General features: G+C 37.7%; 1 protein-coding gene across 6 annotated transcripts in view; it reads left to right on the top strand.

Annotated features, from left to right (window-relative positions):
- Window positions 1-22,119, top strand: part of LOC131430606 (calphotin-like) — a 287,389-nt gene that overhangs the window by 70,041 nt on the left and 195,229 nt on the right. For 3 of the 6 annotated variants that reach the window (XM_058595708.1, XM_058595707.1, XM_058595702.1), the window contains exons 1-2: window positions 4,201-4,354; window positions 5,581-5,843. The exons of 1 other annotated variant lie outside the window; for it this stretch is intronic. The gene's annotated coding sequence lies outside the window, so the exon portion shown is untranslated. Of the gene's footprint in view, window positions 1-4,200; window positions 4,377-5,580; window positions 5,844-22,119 lie in introns of those variants that run through there. 2 more of the 6 variants (XM_058595703.1, XM_058595705.1) reach the window with 2 other exon arrangements.

Below are 22,119 nucleotides of genomic sequence, written 5' to 3'. Positions count from 1 at the left end.
TCGGATTCAGGAAGAATCTCGTAAATATTGTTAGACGGCATAGGATCAACGGAAGGGAAATCCGTCCGTTGTCTTTTATTTTTACATTCAGATTCTATAAGATCGTGAATGTTATTAGAAAAATGTTGAATAACGGATTGTGATTTATTCCGTATTGAATTATTTTTAGCCTTAGGCTTGTTGCCTTTCCGGTTGGACGCAGGCATTTTTGAAATTAATGAAATTTTAAATTAAATTAACTAGGCTAAATTAGTCTTCGATTAGACTCCTAGCTAGCCTTAAAAAAGGCTGATTAATTTCTTAGTCACTCTAATATCACTCTTTGTATCACTTAGTCACTCTAATATCACTCTTTGTATCACTTAGTCACTCAAATATCACTTTTTGTTTAGCCTTGAGAAAGGCTGACTAATTGTTAGTCTTTAAAAAGACTGTTAGTGATTCAGGTAGCCTTGAAAAAGACTGAAGCCTTGAATCAATGAAACTCTAGGTAGCCAGAAAAAAATTCCAGGAGCCAAGAGCTATACGCGTGCGGTGCGAACGACTGTTCAACACCGACTGAATATAAAAAATCGTGTTTCACGTAGCTCCCAAGCATTATTTTGTCATACAGCGCTCAAAACTCCTACTACTACACACAATAAGAGAGAATATCAAGGATGGTAAACATTACAAATGGTCCCATCTGCTAATGACGTTTTATCTATACTAACTTTTCGTGTAATTATTTTAGCGTAATTCTTTATGTCTTCTCAAATTTCTTCTGATAACATGGGAAGATGGTGGCCTTAGTAGGCCTTAATGTAAGATAGTAAAAAGAAACGATTGCCAATTGAATTACAATAAACTCATATTCTAAACAAAAAAAAAGCTGTCATTTTCAAATTCGTTTTATCATTTATCATCTTATCATTTTCAAATACAGATTTTCAATGCAGAATTTTTGAACCCCCGATACAATTTGTAACTATTTTTAAAAAAAATTCACCTGAAATGTATAGATTTCAATGTGGCAACCGTTTTACGAAATTTCACGAAGCACGCTGTGTGCTTCGTTCGCAAGGGCGGTATTGTTTTCCTCTTTCCGTGACAGCACATAAAGACTGTCCCATAAAGTATGGACGCAACCAAAAACCGCTGCTATCTCGCAATGGTTCAGAATCTGTCAATTTTTATGGCTGCGTCTATTGTTTACAGTCTTCTCTAACCACTTGTGCAGTTGTTTATTCGTTTCCATTAGTTTGTTTCGAAATGCGTGGACTTTCAGCGGAACAACGTCGAAAAATTGTGTACAAATGGTGCACAGAACGCGGACTGAGAAAGATAGCAAAAATGGAAGGAGTAATTGAAAAAGCCGTGCGAAATGCAATCAGGAAGTTCGGTGAGGATAACACATTTGAAGATAAACCGAAAACGGGTCGAAAAAAAGGTCCTGCTAACCCTCAGTTGGATAAACGTATACTGAAGGCGTTCGAACAAAAGAAGGAGGTTTCAGTTCGGGATGTGGCCAAGCAAGTGGGCACTTCGAAGTCAAATGTTCTTCGTGCTGAAGAACGTTTGAATCTTCGAACCTATAAGAAGCAGAAACATGTAGTCCGAAACAAGAAGCATCGATTAGGCGAGGGTTCGAAAGCTGTACAATACGATTCTTGCTGGAAATTTGAACTGCATAATCATGGACGACGAAACCTACATAAAACTCGATTACAAATCCTTGCCGGGACCACAATATTACACGGTGCGAGAAGGGCAAGTGTTAAACCAGTCCGAGACATCGATTTGGTAAGAAAGCTTTGGTCTGGCAAGTAATTTGTAGCTGCGGTAAAATTTCGAAACCCTTCATCACCACTGCTTCAATGAACAGCGATATATTCATCAAGGAATGTTTACAAAACGACTTCTACCCATGATTCGAAGCCACAAGGATCCTGTTGTCTTCTGGCCAGATCTTACTTCGTGCCACTACTCGAACTCAACGGTAGAATGGTATTCTACCAAAAATGTTACTTTCGTCCCACAAGACATGAATCCACCAAATTGCCCACAACTTCGACCAATTGGAGAATTTTGGGCATTAACGAAGGCACATCTTAGGAAACATGTCTCGGCAGCCGAAACCATTCAACAGTTCGAAAAAGATTGGAAAAAAGTGTCAAAACTTGTCGCCAAGAAGTCTGTACGGAATTTAATGAGGAACGTTCGCAAGAAGGTGCGCCAGCTAGTCTACAATGTCTAAGTAGCAAATGTTGAGAATAATATTCTGTTGTTGTAGTCCAATATTATCAGTATATCGAATAAAATTTGAATATCTAACACTTATGGATTATTTACAGCGAAATCAAAGTGCGTCCATACTTTCTAGGACAGTCTTTACCAATGCGTACCGGTTTTGCATCGTTATTTTGTATGACAGTTTTAACACATTAACTCATCGCCATATAATTTCGGAACCGGAAGTCGCATCTGGATGAAATTGCACAGTATCTTTTAGGACAATAAGAGCTTTAATTTGAATCAAGATTTGTAAAAATCGGTTCAAACATTGCTGAGAAATTGTAGTGAGATCCGTTCTCGGAACGGAACAGGACGTGGCACTCGGCCACGTCGGGGTTTGGGTTTTAAAGTCGGTTTTCACAGTGATTGCAAAACCTTTCTATATGAAAAAGGCAGAAAATGTTTTTTTGCACAAAACTGTTACTCTATAACTAAAACCCCCTACCCGTTCAAATTCGAGTTAATGGATTCCTTTATCGAGAATTATTTCCCTTTATTTTACTTTGCAAAAAACATTTTTTATGAAGATTTATAGACTCGTCCGGTTAACTATCGCAACAAGGTTAAAGCCGCGTAAAAATAAATAATATTAAAAAGACTCCTAAAGGTGCAAAAGGATACAATTTATTACCCCAGTCAATATCCTTTCTCGGTACAACTAACCTAAAAAGCGAATGTCTTCACCTAGGACTAAGTTTCTACTGTCGATTGCCGGTATATCGGATGTTGTTTTCGTGATTTTACGCAACCAAAAACAGCCTCATGCCTCTAGCATCATCCTAGAAAACCAGGCTCATTATCGTCCTACATCATTCTCGTCCGTTTCCGTACTGTCACCCTCGGATCCGATTGTGCTAATTGAAATCGTCTTTGTGTCTGCTCTGGCGAACAGAACGTGAATAAATGGTTACCAGCGGCGAAAGACGATTATGCTCTTTGTATCTCATCCAGTGGACAGTTGGCAGGCAGACTCGTCGTCGTAGTCTGTGCTGTTCTTCCCGACCATTTGGCCGACATTATAATGTATGCTACCAGAATCAGAGCATAGAAAATATCGGCTGGCTGTCAACTCGCCGCGAGCAACGGGGGATTTCAATGCGACGACGACGATGACGACGACTGAGGCGTCGGTGGCGGTGGAGGCTGGCTGTGGTTGGGTTGAGTTGAGAGATTGGATTGATTGGGGTAAAATTGGATAAAATCGACTGGTTTGACGAGAAAAGAGCTGTTGCTGTTGCTGCTGCCGCTGCCCGGCTGGTAGTGGAAAGGGTGACGGCGGGAGGATTCATCGGTAGGTTTCCAAACCAGGTTCCGATGATGGGATACTCTCCACCGTCCACCGAATTCGCCGTGTATTATTCTGGCTGATTCATGCTTGTTCGCGTGAGATGACTGTGCACGATTCTTTCGTTTTGTAGCGAGTGGAGTTTACTTGAGGAAGAAGAACGCGTGTGATGGGCCGGGGGGATGGTGCTTGGGGCCTAGAAGGATCAGAACCCCGGGTCGGTCGGTCGGTCTGTCTGTAAACCGGGTCTGTACAGGATTCGGTACGGGTAAGTGTGTTGGTATTCTAGCGCTTCCCATCCGTGCGGTTTGTCTCGTGCGTTGTTGTGTGCGTGTGCTTGCATTGAAACATAGCTTCGTTCAGGAGCGTGTGCGAGAGTGTCGGACTTGGGCTCGGGAGAGAATATGCTGAACTATGCTGCTCTGTTCCTATGGGTTGGGACATTACGGATAAGGAAACTGCATATGCGGGAAGATGATGTCGGTATTCGATGCGCGCTCTCTCACTCTCTTTCTCTCGCTCTCTCGTGCGCGTTCTGTGCTTTGTGAGAGAAAGTCCGGAGAGCACGGGGAATCCGCTCCGCTTGTCTGCGAGGCTTATCTCGCACAAAGAATTTAATGCTAGGTTTATTGTGCATTGTGTGTTCGTGCTGTGTAGAAGCATTAAAATCGAGTTTTCTGTTATTTTATGCAGTACGCTTTTTTGATTTCTGTTGGTTGAACCTTGCCTAACGTTTTTCTCCCCGTCAGTTCCAATCTGATAGGAGAGTGTGAATGCTGCATTAGGAAGAGAAGTGTGCGTGTTTTATCCGTTCTAGGTGGAAATAACAGTGCTATTTAATTAATTCAACAATTTTCTGCTGCTTTTATTCGGTTGTGTTCGATGATGATGATGATGATGATGATGATGATGATGTTGTGATCTCCCGGTGAAGCTTTGGGCGGTCGATGTCTGCAAAGTGAAAAGCGATGAAAAACAGCCAGAAAATTTAGATTATGCGCCCGCGAGGGAGAGATTTTCAATGGTGTGCCAACTCGCTGTTTCCTCTTTGTGTGACCGTTGCTTTTTTTGTTTGATTTTATTTTTGTTTCACGTTACCATGTGTCGGTCTGAGTATGCCACAACGGATTAAACCGAGAAGAAAAAGCGAAAATAGCGAATCAGTGGTATAAGTTTAATGCTTCGGGCCAAAAAACGAAACACGAATTGAATCTAATTAGTTACAGAACGATTGATGTGATTATTTGGTCTAATTTAAACGTAACCACCGAAGCCAGACATATTTTCACTGGACGGGAGTGGTGGTACGTTGATTTTAGCCCGATTTACCGCAGTGGTTCAAGAACCCCGTCAAGTTCGTTCTACCTGTTCTCGACGTAGAAACCAAGTGCCAAAGTAAAACAAAAAACAAAAAAAAGCAAATTGCAGGATATTCGAGAATCTCTATACGCGCTCATTAGTTCATAATTGCCTCTCGCTAGGACCCTTTCGAAAGCTCGAACTCGGTCGGTCAGGGGAATTCGAACCGAAAAATCGGACGCGGTGCTGCTACTCAAAGTGATGTATGTTGCCGAGTCCTAGAACACATCTCGCAATCACCCCGTCAACCGAGAGGGAAACACGGCGCACCGGCAGCCAGCCAGTGTGAGAGAACGAGCCGGAGCGAGAGTCAGCAGCATCGTTTCGAAAAGTGTGACGACGCCCAAAACATACATTTTCGGCCAGTGTTCTTCGTGTGTTTTCTTTCGTTTCCTTCATACATAGCAGATTTTTTTTTGCAACACAACTCGAGTGATGAGATGGTCTTCTTAATTCCCGTATCCCCTTGCCTTCTTGTTGTTGTTCATTCCTATAGTTTAGCAAATTGTGGGCATTCGGAGCATACCTGAGCCTCCCGAAAGTTTTTGCGCGAGTTTAGTGTGTACGTGTGTGTGTTTGAGTGTGAGTGCTAAAAGGCAAACCGAATAAGAATAAGCAGAAACATCATCAGCGGAAGAATAAGAGTTGATTTTTTTTTAAAGTGCTCTGAACTTCAACGTCAGACAACGAGAAACCTAAGGCTAAGTGAAGGAAAAAAAAAAGTGATTTCGAATTTCGAACAAAACTGTTTCTTCTCCGGCAGCAGTCGCGCGGCGCACCAGCAGCAGCTGTCAACCTAATTTTGTGGATATCAAGAAAGTATAATTTTGAAACTCTGACTTTTCGGCATATACAAGTTATACCGGCGAAGTCACATCCAGAACGCGAGAACACGAGAGCGAATCCATCAACTGCGGTTTTAATTGTAAGTATTGTGCGGGTACTTGACGTTGTTTTCTTTTATTTCGCGTTACTCCGTTTACCAGTTCGCTGTTTTTTGCCCGATTATAAACTTTGACTTGACGCTTGACGGGAAGGGAGTAGTCCCCAGTGGGCATGTTTTCATTTAGTATAATTGATACACATGTCCTCCCTCGCGTTGGTAAGGATTCTGTGCACAAAAAGGGCTGAATTTGATGAATTTGCTCGTTGGACAAGGTTTTCGTTGTTAGTTGTCATGGCGGAAAACTTCGTTGATGAGTTACGTGTAATCATTAAGATTATTAATTTTAACAAAATGATCATTTATGTAACTAGAAACTATCAACATTCTAAAGAAAACCGACAAATCAGTACAGTATTATTCCATACAAATGAGGGATTAAATTTCATCAATCTATCCAATAGATTTCAATGTTTGGCATGTTGATGTTTATGTGTTTGTGACCATGTGTGAGATTTTTCTCGGAGGACTACAACTGTAATAAACTGTAGAAATTGAGCAATCTGTTAGTTTACGCAGTTGGCAAATATTGTTTACTAAGTAGATACTCTATCTCAAAATGCTGAATCGTTGTTTGCACCGCACGCGAGGTATTTTTTCGCCATTTTGCTACCGATCCTCTGCATTCGATTAAAATCAGTCGGTTCTTGGGAGAAGCAACAAAGCCATCTCAAAGATTACGATTTTTTATTCCATTTAAATAATCAAATCACTCGGGGAACCCCGCTTTTATAAGTGGAAGTTTGCAGTGATGCTGGTACTTAAATAATTTATGTCATAAAGTGCTTATACTTTATTGAAAATTGCGACACGAAATGAGGTAAAAACTAGTATAACACGTTTATAATTGCGTTTCATCAACATAGTCTCCTTCACGAGCAACACAATTAGTGCAGCGTTTCTATAACATTTCACTACCTATCTTTTAGAACGATTTGTCTTTTGCCTCGAGATAAGAGTTTGTTTCAGCGATGACTTCCTCGTTAGAGCAGAATCTACTTCCTAGGGGCTTTTTTTTAAAGGCCTGTAGATCGATACTAGTCGTTGGGGGCCATTTCCGGTGAATATGGAGGTTATCTGACATTATCCACCCGCCTTTTTCCACGGTTTCCGGAGCGTTCAGTATCTTCAAAAACAGTACGAGAATGATTAAACTCAGCAAAATGATTGTTTTCAATGCAGCACCACTTTTCATGTCGTTTTTGAGCTTGCACTGTCTTTTTTAATCAAAAAGAGTTTTGAGAATATAAAGACTAGCGTCACTCAAATCACTGTAACTCGTAGAACAAACATCAGAATGTCATGAAATTTTGACAGGTATCTTTTGAAGGTTTGGAATGAAAAATGATACGGATTTATCCTGGGATTTATTGCTCCACGCGTTAATTTATACATTCAAAAAACTAATGAGATTATCATTATCAGTGTGTGTGTGAAGACTCCCGGGTTGGCGGTTCAATGCATAGGGCAGGGCACTGGTCCAGTTGTCGTATGTTCGAGTCCCGACCTGGAAGGATTCTTATAGTCAGTAGCATCGTAGTACTAGTCATGCAATGGGTCTGCACGCTAAAAATCCGGTTTTGTCTCTGACATCATTCATCCTCTGTTTTGTTTTGGTATAGAACTGAGTTTGCCATAAAAAAAGTGTCACTACTGTTGTTAAAAGGTGCTCATACATTACCAAACATTTACAATCTTCTGGAAATTAAACAATATTGAAAGTTCACGTAGGAGACTGGTGATGGAGATTTGCTCAAATTTATCAAGTTGTATTGTACGACTGATTTTTCAAAAACGAGTTATAAAAAAACGCGGTGAGCGACACGACAATGCTCCACGATGGAAAACTACTAGACGAAAATAAACCATTCATTCATTATTCTACTTTTCGATACCGTGTTCGGTTAATCTCTCCCTTGTCTGATTCCATAAGGTGACCGGAGAACAAAATGTGTCCGGTTCCTTCACACAACCCTGTACATTAGGCATAGAAATATACTGCCGGATACTAAATGCACAGTATCTTTTAAATTAACTAATAAGAGCGTCTCTGGTTCGAGTAACAGCTATATGCAGTATTAATTTAGGGAGTTTGGATACTTGTGAAAAGTGTTTGCTGATTATTTATGATGATGATTATTTCGCCTTCGATGGTCAGCTCGTCAGCAGTTTATATTGAACTACTAGTACATCTTAGCATAAACCGCTAAGCAGATGTAAAGTTAATAATATTTTTTAATTTTTCATCGAAGTGCAATGTCCTAATATGGTAGAAATAATCGCGTCATCAGATTATTGGCATAGTGTCATCAGACTCAAAGGTTGCAAAAGTCAATTTTCCAGTTTTTTTTAAATATAACATTATCTTCTTTAACGAATCGTATGCAAACAGTAAAAAAAGATAAAAACACCAAGTATTCTCCCACAGCAACAAAAACTAATGAAACGAAATGAACGAGTAAAATTAGTTTTCCGGTTGCAAAACAAACCCCCAAACAAACAAAAACTATGTTCTGCCAATAAAGTTGCTTATTCGTTTCTTTCGGAACGTCGGGTAAAGAATTGCTGCGCTCACGAAGGCGGAACGTAAAGAGTGATGAAATTTCCAATATTGTCTGTCTGCCTATGAGCTCATTCAATTTTAATATTTCGATATTTTTAAGTAAAATTGTTATTAATTCTAGTCTGATACACTAAAAAATATAACAAATTATTGCATTGTTTTGCGGAACGTCTTCTAGTTCTTCACAGTCATTAACTACTTTTGGCCGAAAAGATAGAAACAAAATATGTGAACAATCAGATAAGATTCGAGATGAGCAAAACTAACGAACAAAAGTCACCGGTTCGGGTGCTTCCGATTTTGTCATACAGTAAACGAAATTATAGTTTCGCTAAAATGCACCTCGATGCACAAAGATTCAATTGCACAATTGTAATAGTACATTCATTTTTTTGCCCAGTAAGAAGATTTATTTTTCGAGTATGAAAACGACAACATACTAGAGAATGTGAAAATTGAACCGTAGTAATCATAGCGTTCAACGTTAGTGATTAGTATGTACCAACGTTTTTAGAGCAATGTGGTGAGCGCTTTTCTCTCCGGAATGGTGTACCTGTGTTGCGTATGCACTTAAAGAAGTCTGTTCCTCGTTATCTGGTCTTTGGCCAGAACAATGAAAATCGCTGGTCGCATACGAAAATCAACTGGTAACAGTTAACAGTATTCTCACTACGTTAGGCTTTGTCAGGAATAAGACAACGAAATTCAAAGGACAAAGGAAATTCTCTTGCATCGACTTCAAACAACTTCAGTTTTTCCGAGATATAATTGAAACTGTAGAATATAAAAGTTTTTATTTCAATAAAACACCCTCATCGATCCAAGGCAGTACTGCAAGGCTGCAGAAAGGTATATCATGAAGATACAATAAGATACGACAACAAAAAAACCTTTTGTATCCACCTGGTGGTGTAATGATGCCTTTCTCATATTACTTATATTTTCAAAAAAATCTCTAGAAGATACTGTCAATATTTTTGTTTAAACTTGAATAAAATTAAAAAGTTTCTTTGGTATAAACTACCATCACCTTTTCAATTTGTAAACAGTTATGTCAAGTTAATATAGATTTAAATGTGAATTCAAAATTGAACAAAGCACGCTGTGTGCTAGGCGGTGGTGTTTTCTTCTTCCGTATTTTGTATGACAGTTTGATAGTTTTGATACTCATTGCCCTATAATTTCGGAACCGGAAGTCGGATCTGGATGAAATGGCAAGGTATCTTTTAAAATCGGTTTAACCGTTTATGAGAAATCAAAGTGAGTTCCGTTTTTGCCATTCTCATATTGAAAGGTTATGCAATCACTGTGAAAACTGATTTTTGAACCGAGTGTCATATACCATTCGACTCAGTTCGCAAAATGTCTGTGTGTGTGTGCGTATGTGTGTATGTAACGTTTTTTTGCACTAACTTTTCTCGGAGATGGCTGAACCTATTTTTAATAAATTTAGATTCAAATGAAAGGTCCTTTGGTCCCATACAAAATTCCTGAATATTGTTTGGATCCGAATTCCGGTGCCGGAATTATGGGGTAAAATGCGCAAAAAATTGTGAAAATAAGTGCACTAACTTTTCTCAGAGATGGCTGAACCGATTTTCACAAATTTAGATTCAAATGAAAGGTCTTGTGGTTCCATAAAAAATTCGTGAATATTATTTGGATCCGACTTCCGGTTCGGGAGTTATGGGGTAAAATGTGCAAAAAAAAGAAAATATGTGTTCTAATTTTTCTCATAGATGGCGCGACCGATTTTCACAAACTTAGGTTCAAATTAAAGGACCTGTGGTCCCATGCGTAATTCCTGAATTTCATGCGGATCCGACCTCCGGATCCGGAAATATAAGGTAAAGTGTGTTTAAAATGGTATACCATCACTGAAAATGGGGAAAAACCTTTAAAAAAATTCTAAATCGACCTCAAATCTTTTCCAATTGATAGTTGTTATCAGTAGAAGGTCAAACAAACCAAAGAAAATTATTTTGAAGAATAACACAGCATTATATATGATAGTATGATTGATATGAGAAAATTAAAATTGGATTAAAACAGGTTTTGGAGCTTCTCTTCACTATTACCGGTGTTCTCGGAAGCGAAAACCGGGAAATAGTAGTTTAAAATATCCACTATCTAACATGATCTGCCAACAAGATGAATTCACTTATAATTTTTTTTTAAATTTGCACCTCGTTTCGCCATCACTTTTGAGAAAATCCTCAAGAAATTGAATTCTTTTCACTTATTGCGCTGTAATACCGGAACCAAAAGCTGATCGGGATAAATTTTTCGGGCACTTTTTTAAGAATTTTAAGAAATTTCATTTGTATCTTAGTTTGTAAAAATCGGTTAAGTATTTTCCGAGAAAATTGAGTGCATATTTTCTCATAGATTTGCACATATTGGCTTGTAATTCCGGAACCGAAAGACGGATAAAGATAAAATTTAATAGCGAGTTATGGAACTATAAGACCGTTCGTTGGATTCTAAGTCTGTGAAAATAGGTCACGAGATCTCTGAGAAAAGTGAGTGACAATATTTTTCATTTTTTGGTGCATATCACCCTGTAATTCCGGAACAGGAAGTTTTGAATACAACCATAAAACTTTTCATTGGAAACTAATTAAAGTGCTGTGAGATTGATTTGAAGGTTGGCCTCACCAGCCCTGAGAAATTTTAGTACCATTTTAGAGTAATTTATCATTTTTTATAAAACCGATACACTGAAGAAGGATGTAAATAACATTCCGAAATACGCGTATCTGTATTGTAACGTTTGTTATGCTTCATTAAAGTATAGTGACTTTGTGAAAGTGTAATAACGTAACAGTGAAATAGTGGAATTAAATGGTACATAAATAGTACAACTGTCGTAATTAGAAGTTGCATTCAAATAAAATTGAGGAATTTTTTTATTGGATCACAAAGCTCTGTCATTTAAATCTCAGTTTGTAAAAATCGGTTTAGCAATCACCCAGAAAAATTAATAGGGACGGGTATATCGTGATGGGTTAGTCGATGCCTTTCACGAAGTTCATCTGGGTTCGATCCCCAAGCCAGCACATAGGGTCAGAAAGCTTTTCTGGCTCGAAGAGATGAATGACCTTAAAGTTAAAACCTCTATAAATTAAACAAAAAAATTACTGTACATATTCCTTTTTTTTTTGCCATATCACCCTGTAATTACGGAACCGGGAGTTAGATTCGAATGAAATTAACTGTTGAGTTTTCCCTGAGAAAATAGAAAGATTACTTATATGGTTGTATGTTCACAACTGGTAGTGTTCTCCGTTATCTATTCTAAGATGACCTACGACCAAACTGTAGCTTTAAAATATGCCCAATAATGTTCAAATCGGTTCAATCATCTGTCATTACGAATAGCAGAAAATTCAGTCAGTTTGTCGGGTCCGTCACTTATGCGATTACATTTCTGAAACAAGAGATGTTCGTCATTGGCGTTCTAAACTTAATCAATTTCGTCTTCGAAAATGATCAATGACCCAGTTAGTAGCTTACAAACGAGTCGAAGATTGTTGAAATAGGTTTTTCGAGAAAATTGATCGAATGAAAAAATGCGACTTGTCGGTTACGTTACTTTTACCGTTATATCTTCGAGTGCGGAAGTGTCCGTTATTTGATCATCGAACTTGATCCAGTAGTAGCTTTCGAGCGAGCGTAAGATTGATGGAGCCGTTAGTGAGAAAACTGAGCGAATAAAATCAAGCGCGGTTTGTCGGTTGTGTCCTTTATTCGGTTATATCTCCGGAAGAAGCTACCATGATCTATATACACTTGACTCGTGGCCACACTAAACTAACTTCTAAACAAGCTTTGACTTCTAGACTTTGGGTAATACGAAAAAAATATCTTCGTCGGCTGTCAAAAATGGTTCGAAAAAGATAATTTCAATATTTTGCATCGGCGCACAGACCTACCTACCAACTAACCTGCACCACACCCCGCGAACCCCAAACCCTTTGACCGTTCAGCATTCAACGGATCGTTTAGCGTCACGGAGAAATGATTAGATATTCTTTTTTGGTTGAGTTCATTTCGTTTGGAGATAGTGCTGTCAATATTGACGTTTCGCTGCCATTGAACCAACGAACTTTGTTACGCTAACCAACCCGTGGACTGTGGCGAGATCCCGTCAGAGCGATTGTCACGAAGCAAATAATTAATAGAAAATGGGACCCTCAATTGGATCTTCGATGAGAAAGTAAACCGCTAAGCAAACCGAACACAAAGCAGCAGCATAGCTCTTTTGGTACCCTGGGGGCACTTGGGTCATTAGGGTGAGATTGAGAAAGGGTTATTTACTCATCGATTTCGACATCGAAAACTATTTTTTTTCCCGATCACCGATTACACTCTATCTCGAGGCTGTCGTGTCAAATAAAGGAAGAAAGAAGAGCCCTGCAGCGAAACAGAAAAAAAGCAAGTGTTTACTCATGTGTATTGCTGCAACTTTTTCAATGAATGTACCTAATGAATCATTTGTTTATTGAATGACTGTCAGCCTGTTCCCGCTAGGAGTGAATAAGTTCAATGTTTTCCTTTTCTCGGAAAAGCTGTGTGTACAAACAATGCACGGATCGGTACCGTGAGTAACTGAGCCAATCGTCTATGGTTAACCGCGACTGACGGAGCGGGCGACCGTCTAAAAATGTAGTTCAGTATTACGAACCTACCAGTGCTGCACTTTCCTTGTTGTAGTGGAGCGGGCGCGCATCATTGCTGCTAGATAGAAAGTATGACGGGGGCGCAGATTGAAACAAAGATCGAGCCCGAGGAACATAATTCAATGGAGGAAGAAAAAATAACATAAGAAAATAAAAGAGAGCAAAACAATTTGAATGTTGCTTTGTTACACATTTTGCTGTTTTTTTCTCGTCTCCCTCTTCGGCGCCCCCGCCCCGAAGCTTGATCGAGGGTTTTTCCTCTTATTTTTCTTTCACTCCGTCGTTCGTTTGTACGATCGTCCCTCACATTAACCCGACGTGTAGCCACACACGCACAGATGGTGCTTAGATGTGCGCATTTTATTTCTTTTTGTTACAATTGGAGCCGTTCGGTTCCATGGCCCAATGGCCGGCGGTGCTCTTGAAGACAGAAATCTGGTCTTTCCGGGGATCCGAGCAAATGCCTCTACTCGATGCTGAAAAAAAAATGATTTGTTGATTTGCGGGTGCGTCTTTAGCAGGCAACTCGTTGACTGATATGACTAGATTTTTTGCTTGTTTTGATGATCAGACAATTAACTATACTACATGTATTTCGTTCAGCAATCTTCCTGTTAAAAATCAAATGATTGAAATTGGTGTTAGAAGCGACGATGTAAAAACTGTTCCAGAAGGTCTGTTGTGCGCAGTCGAAAAAAATAAATCATTCGCAATAAATTGAGAATCTGTCAATTTTTATAACTGCGTCCTATTGTTTACACTTTTCTCTCATAAATTTTCCGGGCGTTTACTCGTTTCTATAATTTTATTTTAAAAATGTGTGGACTTTCAGCAGAACAATGTCAAAATATTCTGCACAAATGGTTCACAGAACCCGGGCTGTGATTGAGAAAGATAGCACAAATATGGAAGGAGTAATTTAGGAAGCAAAAAACGATCAGTGAGTTCGGTGAAGATAATACTGTTGAGGAAAAACAGATCCTGCCATTTCGTTAAACGTATACTGTAGCCGTTCAAGCAGAATAATGAAGATTCATTGTGGAATGTGACCAGGAAAGCTAGCTCTTCGAAATAATATATTCATCGTGCTAAAGAACGTTTGACTCTTCGAATCTATGAGAAGCAGAAAGTAGTACAAACACATTACGAAACAAAATATAGTATAATCTATCTCAGGACCCGAGTTCGAAGGTACTATGATGCGATGCTTTCTGGAAATTTGAACTGAATATTCATGGACGACAGAGCCTACGTGAAAATCGATTAGAAATTCAAGTCAGGGGCACAATAGCATACGGTGCGAGAAAGCAAGTATACAAGATTAAGTCGATTCAGTACAAAAAACTTTAGTTCTATGATCTGGCAAGATATTTGTAGATTTGTGGAGATCTTTGATCTGGCTGCGGTAAAATTGCGCAACTTTTCTTCGCAACTGCTTATGAGCATGAACTTAGCGAAGACCTCTCGTCAATGGCAACGCAAATAGGTGAATAATTTGTTGCTAATTAGTTACGGTATTTTTAAATTTGTTGCTCAATTTTTTTTCAATTTTTCTAGTACTTTGCTAAGTTTATATGAAGCTAGCGATGCCCCCATTCCAAAAGTGCTTCAAAACAAATCGAAATCCACTGAATAATTCGTTACTAATTTGTTGCCAATTAGTTACGGTTTTTTTAAGTTTGTTTCTCAATCCTTTATTTATTTATTTTTTGAGTATTCGCTTCATAGTTCATATGAAGTTAGCAAAGTACTCAAAAAATAAAATTAAAATTGAGTAACAAATTCAAAGTTACCGTAACTAATTAGCAACAAATTATTCACTGGGCTTCGATTTGTTTTGAAGCATATTTGGAAGGGCGAAACTTCATATGAACTTAGCGAAGTACTCAAAACAATTTAAAAAAATTGAATAATAAATTCAAAATTACCATTACGCGAAATCAACGATAGAATGATATACCAAAAACCTGTTTTAATCCACCTAGTGGCGTAATGATGACTTTCTCATATCAATCATACTATCATATATAATACTGTGGTATTCTTCAAAATAATTTTCTTCGATTCGTGAAAGAATAACCGAAATCGGTTTGTTTGACCGTATACTGATAAAAACTATCAATTGGAAAAGATTTGAGGTCGATTTAGAAATTTTTTTAAGGTTTTTCTCCATTTTCAGTAATAGTATACAATTTTTAACCCACTTTACCCTATATTTTTTCGGATCCGGAAGTCGGTTTCGCATGAAATTCAGGAATTACGTATGGGACCACAGGACCTTTCGTTTGAACCTAAGTTTATGAAAGTCGGTGGCGCCATTTATGAGAAAAGTTAGAACACATATTTTCTTTTTTTTTTGCACATTTTACCCCATAACTCCCAAACCGGAAGTCGGATTCAAATAATATTCAGGAATTTTTTATGGGACCACAAGACCTTTCATTTGAATCTAAGTTTGTGAAAATCGGTTCAGCCATCTCCGAGAAAAGTGAGTGACGTTATTTTCCCATTTTTGGTGCATATCACCCTGCAATTCCGGAAGCGAAAGTCGGATCCAAATCATATTCAGGAATTTTGTATGCGGCTATGAGACCTTTCATTTAAATCTAAGATTGTGAAAATCGGTTTAGTAATCTCTGAGAAAAGTGAGTTACATTATTTTTAGAGCTGTGCGCCGATCAAAATTATCAACATCGGCGGCTGAAACGTCTTTTTGACCAGCGGCGGCGGCGAATCGGCGTGACGCTATTTCCTGAAAACATCGGCGGCGGAGGCGGCGCGATTCGGCGTAATCAATTATAAACATATTAAAAATTTTAATATTGATTCACACAGGACAATTTCTCTATCTTATTGTTTTGTCGACCTACAATCAACGATCCTAATGTTTATGTGATCCATTAAAGCCAACGTAGTGAATGAAGATGGTAAATGTTTTCGAATGCATCGAATTAGAGGAGAAATTGAGATGAATATAAGTGCGATATTTGGAGATGGTTGACTATTGTTTAAATAAATATTTCATTCATATACAAAGGGTTTTTTTATTATGAGCAAGAAATATGAAGTTTTATTCGGAACTATTTTTCAAATCGCTTTTTACATAGTTGATAATTATCATGTATAAAAATCGTTTTATCAACTCAAAAAATAAGTATATCTTTTTCGTACGTATGTAATTAACATAAAATCTATTAGGCGCTCAAATTCATTCAGATATCAAAAATAATATCAAATTAACAAATTCAAATTTTAATTACTTCACATTTGTAACGATTTCTTATAAAAACGGGTAAATTCATTTGAAAAGTCATAGTAGAAGTAGAAGAAAATGTTTTTACTTTGAGTTGGTAACGTTGATCTTAATCTACTGTGCGAAAACTAACGTTTATTTAGAATGGATCATGAAATTTTGTTCAATACCATTTTTCAAATGCCCGGAAATAACAAATAAAGTATCCAAAATAAATGGTACTCGATCACTAAACATTCTAGTACCTGAGAAATCAACACTACACTGGTTTTTTAAAAAAAAATGTTAATCGGAAAAAACCTAACATTATTTATTTTTTTCGGAAGAACCCTCCTTTTTTTGGTTCCATTTTTCATTTTCAGATGTCGCGACCGATAATGTGCCAATAGCTCAAAACCTTTTAAATAAAGACAGAAAATAGGCTTTGAATCAAATGACATTGGCTTCGGTTGACATCGGTAGTACTGATTTTCAGTATAAGTAGGAGGAAAGTAACTGTACTGTAATTTTCAATGAATTTTCATGAAAACTGTAAACAATTTTCCACATTGATAAAATCATTTTTTCGGCTGATGTAATATTATCGGCGGCACGACTAAAATGTGATAACCGGCGCGCTGATCATCTTTTCCTTAAATTGGCGGCGTGTCGAAATTATCGGCGGCGGCGGCGTACAGCTCTAATTATTTTCACATTTTTTATGCATATCACCCTGTAATTCCGGTACCGGAAGTCGGATCCAAATGAATTCAGGAACTTTGTATGGAACCGTGACCATGAATCCTTTCAATAGAGTCTAAGTTTGAGAAAATCGGTTTAGCCATTTACGAGAAAAGTGAGTGACATTATTTTCACATTTTTATTGTATTATTTTCACATTTTTTATGCATATCACCCTGCAATTCCGGAACCGGAAGTCGGATCCAAATAGAATTCTGGAACTTTGTATGGGACCGTAGATCCTTTCATTTGAATATAAGTTTGTGAAAATCGGTTCTGCCATCTCCGAGAAAAGTGAGTGACATTATTTTCACATATTTGGTGCATATCGCCCTATAATTCCGGAACCGGAAGTCGGATCCAAATGAAATTCAGGAACTTTATATGGGGCTATGAGACCTTCCATTTGAATCTAAGTTTGTGAAAATCGGTTAAGCCATCTCCGAGAAAAGTGAGTTTGTCACACACACACAGACATTTGCTCAGTTTGTCGAGCTGAGTCGAATGGTATATGACATTCGGCTCTCCGAACCTCGGTTCAAAAGTCAGTTTTTGCAGTGATTGCATAGCCTTTCTATATGAGAAAGGCAAAAAATGACAAACCCACCAATTGCATTAATTTCAAGTGATGGTTTTGGGTTTAGTATGAAATTTGGATGCGTTATTTGATTTTTTTTTCTTTTTATTTTCTATTTTTTGCAATGTATGGTTTGGAATGTCGATTAAAATACCAGTTTCAAGTCGAATTCGTGCAAAACAATTGGTATGTCATTCTGCAGACGTGCACAACCTGCCATCCAAATCGAAACAAGTCTTTTCTGATATTGCCACCTTTTCTACTGTTAATTTTTGGAATTGGTCTATTCAGAAATGTTCACCGAAAACAGTAGCGTTGTGGATTCTTAGGATGCGAAGGCATAGTATTCTTTATCGCACCGAAAAACAAGAATCACCAGGAACATTCGAAAGATATTCCTGGTTTTTAAATTGACGGTTTTTCTTTTGACTAAAGTCTCGATCGCAATGAAGTTGTGCTTTATTGAACTATATCTGTATTTAAGTTCAAGTATAACTGTTGTGTCCTGAACAGAAAAAGACGTAAACGATACAATAGTCGTTTATTTATTTAAATAAAACTATGTATAAACGACTAGAGCCTTTCTGATGATTACACCAAAAATTTAACAGCAGAAGCGTTCAGTTAAATTTTAGATCACTTAGCATGTGAAGGAATAAAAATCATTATGGCAGTTTCTTACAGTCTCTCGTTCGACCTTCTCGAGTCAGCAACATGTGATACACCGTGCGCACAAATGAGTCTTTTTGAGTGTTATTTATGTGCTAATAGTGGAGACGCAAAGTCAGTGACTATCATGATAAAAATAGAGCAGATTTACAACTATGTTTTAGAGGAGGCGTGGGATTTGTGTTGATTCTTTTGAAAACTGTTAGCACCGTGTCGAGTAAAGGACGTCACTTCAGCAGTCGAGTTCTTGCGGTAGCTGATGATTTTGATTGATTTACGAGTAATAATTTATCAATTAATAAGAGTTGTAATTAGTGGATGTTTTTTTCTGAGAAATTTCATTGAAACAGATACGCTAACCACTAAAAAACCCTTCCCCTAATAAAATTTGAATAAAACGCATGCCAAATTATTAAATGGCCATTTTTTTTTATTTGGTGGATATTTTCTTAACATTTAACATTTCAATATGTTTTTGGGCATATGGCTGCCACGACTATTTTTCGCAAAGGTCATTCTGGAGGTCCAATTTTCGACCACTTTTTCAAGCATTTGAGGGTGTCTTTCAGCAATGATACGTTCAATATTGGCTTCCAAAGGATCAATCGGTGCTCCACATAAACCAATGACTTCACGTATCCCCACACAAAATAATCGAGTGGCGTCGTATCACATGAACGCGAAAACCAAATAACCGGCCCATTTCTCGAAATAATGTTGTACTTTCAATAAGTCGAATGTATCGGCCGCAGTATGACAAGTGGCACCATCCAGTTGAAATCACATTTCGTTCACATCCTTAACTTGAACATTTGGTAACAAAAATTCATTCATCATGTTTCTGTATCGATTTCAATTCATGGTAACGTGTATTCCTGCCTCATTTTTGAAAAAAAGGACCGATGATTTTACCAGCCCATAAACCGCACAAAACAGTACATTTATCGGGATGTGTCGGTAACTCTTGAACGGCGTGTGAATTATCTTAGCTCCAAAAACGGCAATTTTGCTTGTTCACGCATCCATTAAACTAAAAATGCGTCTCATCACTGAAGAGAATTTTGCGCTATAAACAATTTTAATTGAACGCTGATTTTTAAAAGAAATTTCCATGATTTGGTACCGTTAGTCTGTAGTTAACGATGTCCTGGAAAATTAGAGAGTTTCAATTGTTACGTTACAAAACAACTTATATATTTTTATATAGTTTGTTAAAAATTACTGTACAATCAGCAAAACTGTTTTTTTTTTGGCTGGACTAATGGGATGACTATTGGTGCAATTACCCTACTTCGGTTTTGTGAGATAGGTATGATATTAAGGTGTTAGTCTTGTATTTTTGTGCTTTTGAAGCATAACCAACCATTCTCTTCATTACGGTTCGCTTCGACTCATCAGAGCATAACAGTTTATGTTGAACTGTTATGCCACTTAGCAGTTCAACTTAGACCACTGTGGCGCAAGTTTATAAGTGATTTGAAAGTAGCATTAAATTTACGTTTGTGTTGAACGACCAAGTGTTATGACAGCTCAATATAGTGTAACTGTTCTGTTGTATAGTATTGTATTGTATATAAGTTCATTTAACCATTAGGTCTTTCGTAAAAGGCTAGTTGTATAGTCGTTTTATTAAAAAAATCCTTTTCACTCCACCTAGTGGTGTAATGATGCCTTTCTCATATTACTTATATTTTCAAAAATATCACTAGATGATTCTGTCAAGAATTTTTTTTCAAACTTGGATAAAATCAAAAACTTTCTCAGGTAAAGTTAATATAGATTTAAATGTGACAATCTTGCACGCTCTACAAAATTGAACAAAGCACGCGGTGTGTTAGGCGGTGGTGTTTTCTTCTTCCGTACCAGCACATACGGATGCGTACAGGTTTTGCATCGTTTTTCGACACTCATCTCCCTATAATTTCGGAAGCGGAAGTCGGGTCTGGATGAAAATACACAGTATATTTCAAGACAATGAGAGCTTCAATTTGATTCATGATTTGTGAAAATCGATTTAACCGTTGCTGAAAAAGCGAAATAGTTCCCGTTTTAGTAGCCCAGAAGTAGATTTTTATATCTAATAACTAACTGAACTGTTTTACCCATCTCTATTAGTTTGTAAAAAACGGTTAAGAAATTTCCGAGAAAATTGAGTGCGCATTTTCTCATAGTAGATTTGCACAATTTTTTTTTGCTATGCCGAATGTCTTAGAATTGTATGAAACGAGAATTGGTGTCATATCGTTTTTTCAATTGACTGAAACTGAGATTTCGGAAATCTTATATTTTTTGTAAGTCCCAAATTTTTTGTTAGCCGGTTTTTTTAATTTTTTTTCGAGATGACACCAGATCTCGACGTTTCATGCAACTCTAAGACATTTGGTATAAAAAAAAATTTCGCTTCATAAATTTCATTTGAATTTCATTTCATTTTCACATCGAAATCTCATATTGGAAATCGTAATGACATTCAAGAACTTAAGATCAAATTAAAGTTTTGTCGAATTCATAGGTTCGAGTTGAATTTAATTCGGATTCGACTGCGGATTCCGGAGTTATACGGTGATGAGTGTGAAAAATTTCGAACCGTCCTTCAAAGTGGTTACGCAAAATACTAATTTTTTTATCAATTTGTTTGTTTAGTTAGTTGATGGCCATATAAACTGATCCTAGCAATATCCGTTCCGATCTCAGGTTCTGAAAATAGCGATCAAAAACTCCAAAACAGAACTTTTCGCTTCCGCGTATAATGGTTACTATAATTATATCGTTTATTTTTTCCCGGTGTAAAATGGTACTGGGTAACTACTTAATGGATTGAAAATTTTTTTCTGTTACATCGTTAGTAAACAGCAGTTAAAATTAGTGTTGTTTCAAGTCGGTAGTCGTTTATCTGTGTGTGCGTACAGCAAACTATGTCCGTGATAATCGTTTGTTTCGTCATCTGTAAAGATTACACTGTAATGAAGTCGTCGCGTTCAAAAGATTATTTAGCTGCTGCAATTCACCGAGAGTTATGCGTCTCATTTATTGACCTACTATAGTAGGTTGTTAGACAATAGTGTCATGATTTCAAAAACGTTGGATCACATGTTCATGGCTTAGTAGAGTAGAGTGATTTTCCTATCCTTGGAGCGTTTTTCTGTTTACGGAATTGTCACGGTTATGCTTGGATTTCTCATATGGCGGTGAGTTTTTTTGCAGAGGACCTGAGAAAGCTGGTGCAGCAGTACTTAATATGCTTCGAAGTGAACGGCAATCAGACGGAAAAGTGAAGTAGATCTATAAGAAACTAAATGTGGTGATAAAACAAAATATTTCGTATAATTGTAATTTGCTTAGGAATAAACTGTCTTATTTAGACAAAATTACTTACCAATAATGAACACTGAATCAGTGAAAGCTCAAGTATCCGTCGTTCTCAAATATTGTATTGGGTTTATTCAATCGCATCGTCTGACTGATCGACTTTATTCGATTCCCATAATAGTCGAATCGATGTGTTAGATTTTCCTGACATCTGTGCATGCCGGCAGTCGCTTCAATTGCCATCCAAAGCATAACTTTCCGACTAGCCTGTCAGTGCCATCTGTCGTTTGCGGATATAGCTTCACACCCATCCACCCACCCCATTGGTGTTTGGCAGAGCGACCGTTCGGGCGATAGTCGTCGATCAAAGGTGTCAACAAATTGTGGTATTTCATACATCCAACTAAAATATTTGTTGTCAGCTGCTTAAACGCTGTCGGTGTTTGTGTGTGGATTGAGGATCAGCCAACCGTGAAGGCAGCCGA

Source organism: Malaya genurostris, chromosome 2, assembly GCF_030247185.1.
Source record: "Malaya genurostris strain Urasoe2022 chromosome 2, Malgen_1.1, whole genome shotgun sequence".
Lineage (NCBI taxonomy): Eukaryota > Metazoa > Arthropoda > Insecta > Diptera > Culicidae > Malaya > Malaya genurostris.
Note: the sequence above shows the minus strand (reverse complement) of the source record. Positions and strands in the feature narration are given on the sequence as shown.